At 33.3% G+C, this 3572-nt stretch overlaps 1 non-coding gene across 1 annotated transcript; it reads left to right on the top strand.

Moving 5' to 3' along the window:
• The first annotated feature begins 1844 nt into the window (after nucleotides 1-1844).
• Nucleotides 1845-1952, top strand: LOC112788499 (small nucleolar RNA R71). The gene has a single exon (XR_003195860.1). It is a non-coding gene; the product is annotated as a small nucleolar RNA R71 (small nucleolar RNA).
• The last annotated feature ends 1620 nt before the right edge of the window (nucleotides 1953-3572 follow it).

The following is a 3572-nucleotide window of genomic DNA, read 5'->3' on the forward strand; positions in this document are numbered from 1 at the left end:
CCTTCCTCATTGTGTGATGCATGTGAAAAACATGTTTCCTATGCTTTAAAACTAATTATTTTAATTACCTTTAATTCCATTCGATGCCGTGACTAGTGTGTTGAGTAGTTTCAGATCTTCTAAGGCAGGAATGACTTAAAGGATGGAAAGGAAACATACAAAAATGGAAGGAAAGCACAAAACGGAGGGTTCTAAAGAAACTGGCATCCACGCGATCGCATGGGCGACGCGGATGCATGCCAAGCGCGAATCAACAGCGACGCGGCCGCATGACTGACGCGACTGCGTGACAAGAAAAGCTCCGAATGACGCGACCGCGTGACCCACGCGGACGCGTGACAGAGGCCACGCACCAGAAATTGCAGAAAATGCTCCAAGCAATTTCTGAAGCCCTTTTTGGCCCAAATCCAAGTCCAGAAGACATAGACCAGAGGTTATGAAGTGAGGAAATGCATCCATTCAGGGAGAGACGACTTTAGTTTAGTTTTCATGAGTTAGATTTAGTTTGGAGAGAGGTTCTCTCCTCTCTCTTAGGATTAAGATTTAGGATTTCTCTTAATTCGGGAGTAACTCTCGATCCCAGGTTTAATGTTCCTTTACTTCAAGCTTCTCTTTCACTTTTATTCACTACTTTAGTTGATTATTTACTTTTGTAATTTAATTTAGGAATTCTTTCATGTTACAGATTATTATTTTGGATTAATGTTATTTGAGGTATTTCAGTTAATATTGCTTTCTTTTATTTATTAGTTACAATTATTCCCAATCTGAAGACATTCTTATTCCAGTAGATTTACTTTTCTCCTTTTGGTTTTGGTTAAGAAATCAGTAACTCAGGAGTTATCAAACTCAAACATGCTTGATAATTGTTATCTTTGTTAATTGAATTGAGCTTCAAGAATCCCAATCTTTTCTTAGAAAATAAAATAGGATTCGAAGATCAATCCAATTAATCCCTTGACCTGCCTTTATCTTAGTAAAGGTTAACAAAGCGGAATTAAGATTCAATTTTCATCGTCATTGATAAGGATAGCCAGGATAGGACCTCTAGTTTCTCATACCTTGCCAAAAGTTTATTTACAGTTATTTATTTATTTTACTTGCCATTTAAATTGCTTGTTCTTCATTTACTTTATTCGCTAATTAAACTATTCACTCCTCATTCTCAAAACCCCAATTTACAATCCCCATAGCCAATAATAAGAACATACTTCCCTGCAGCTCCTTGAGAAGATGACCCGAGGTTTGAATACTTCGGTTATCAATTTATTTAGGGGTTTGTTACTTGTGACAACCAAAACATTTGTACGAAGGGATTTCTGTTGGTTTAGAAACTATATCTACAACGCAACTATTTTTATAAAATTCTTTACCGGCAAAAATCCCGACGTCACCTTCCATGAGAAATTTGGATGATTTCTCCATGAGGGATTATAGGTGTTTCCATAGGGTTCACCCATGTAATTCACCTCTGCTATTGTAGGGTTCTCAGGATCATAAGCGTCTTCTTCAGAAGATGCCTCTTTAGTACTGTTGGATGATTCTTTCAATCCATTCAGACTTTGAGAGATCATATTGACTTGCTGAGTCAATATTTTATTCTGAGCCAATATGGCATTCAGAGTATCAATTTCAAGAACTCCCTTCCTCATAGGCATCCCATTACTCACAGGATTCCTTTCAGAAGTGTACATGAACTGGTTATTTGCAACCATGTCAATGAGTTCTTGAGCTTCTGCAGGTGTTTTCTTTAGGTGAATGGATCCACCTGCAGAATGGTCCAGTGACATCTTTGATAGCTCAGACAGACCATCATAGAATATATCCAGGATGGTCCATTCTGAAAGCATGTCAGAAGGACACTTTTTGGTCAGTTCTTTGTATCTCTCCCAAGCTTCATAGAGGGATTCACCTTCTTTCTGTTTGAAGGTTTGAACATCCACTCTAAGCTTACTAAGCTTTTGAGGAGGAAAGAACTTGGCTAAGAAAGCCGTGACCAGCTTATCCCAAGAGTTCAGGCTATCCTTAGGTTGAGAGTCCAACCATATTCTAGCTCTGTCTCTTATAGCAAACGGGAAAAGCATAAGCCTGTAGACCTCGGAATCAACCCCATTGGTCTTAATAGTATCACAGATTTACAAGAATTCAGTTAAGAACTGAAAAGGATCTTCTGATGGAAGTCCATGAAACTTGCAATTCTGTTGCATCAGAGAAACTAATTGAGGTTTAAACTCAAAATTGTTTGCTCCAATGGCAGGGATTGAGATGTTTCTTCCATATAAATTGGAATTTGGTGCAGTAAAGTCACCAAGCATCTTCCTTGCATTGTTATTATTTTTGGCCATGTCTCCTTCTTTTTCAAAAATTTCAGTCAGATTTTCTCTAGAGAGTTGTGCTTTAGCTTCCCTTAGCTTCCTCTTCAGAATCCTTTCAGGTTCAGGATCAGCTTCAACAAGAATGTTCTTATCCTTGTTCCTGCTCATATGAAAAAAAAAACAGAAAAGAAAATATGGAATCCTCTATGTCACATTATAGAGATTCCTTTATGTGAGTAGAAGAAGAAAAGAATAGAAGAAGAGAAATTCGAACACCAGGAGGAAGAAAGGGTTCGAATTTTTAGATGAAGAGAAGTGTCAGTAAATAAATAAAATAATTAGAAAGAGATGAGGGGGAGAGAATTCGAAAATTAAATAAAATAAAATAAAAATATTTTTGTTTTTAATTTAAAATCAAAGTTATAATTTGAAAATTAAAAGAAAAATGAAATTAAATTAAATTAAAGTTTAAAACAATTAGTTAATTAAAAAGGAATTTTGAAAAAGAGGAAAGGGATTTTCGAAAATTAGAAAGAGAGAGTTAGTTAGGTAGTTTTGAAAAAGATAAGAATCAAACGAAAAGTTAAGTAGTTAATTAAAAAAGATTTGAAAATCAAATTTTGAAAAGATAAGAAGTTAGAAAAGATTTTGAAATTAATTTTGAAAAAGATGTGATTGAAATTTATTTTGAAAAAGATTTGAAAAAGAGATTTAAAAAGATTTGATTTTGAAAATTAAAGTTGATTACTTGACTAACAAGAAAGAAAAAAGATATGATTCTAGAGTTTAAAGATTGTACCTTTCTTACTAGGCAAGTAACAAACTTAAAAATTTTTTAATCAATCACATTAATTGTTAGTAAAGATTTTGAAATTATGAAACAAAATAAGAAAAAGATTTTTTGAAAATCAATTTGAAATTTTTGAAAATATGAAAAAGATTTGATTTTTGAAAAAGATTTGAAAAAGATAGAATTTTTAAATTGAAAATTTGATTTGACTCATAAGAAACAACTAGATTTTAAAAATTTTTTGATTAAATCAAATCAAATTTTCGAAAATTATGAGTGAAATAAGGGAAAGATATTTTTTATTTTTGAATTTTTAATGAAGAAAGAGAAAAACAACAAAAAGACTCCAGATATGAAAATTATGGATCAAAACAAGGGAAACATGCAAGAACACTTTGAATGCAAAGATGAACACCAAGAACACTTTGAAGATCATGATGAACATCAAGTATGTATTTTTGAAAAAT

This window comes from Arachis hypogaea, chromosome 20 (assembly GCF_003086295.3).
Source record: "Arachis hypogaea cultivar Tifrunner chromosome 20, arahy.Tifrunner.gnm2.J5K5, whole genome shotgun sequence".
Lineage (NCBI taxonomy): Eukaryota > Viridiplantae > Streptophyta > Magnoliopsida > Fabales > Fabaceae > Arachis > Arachis hypogaea.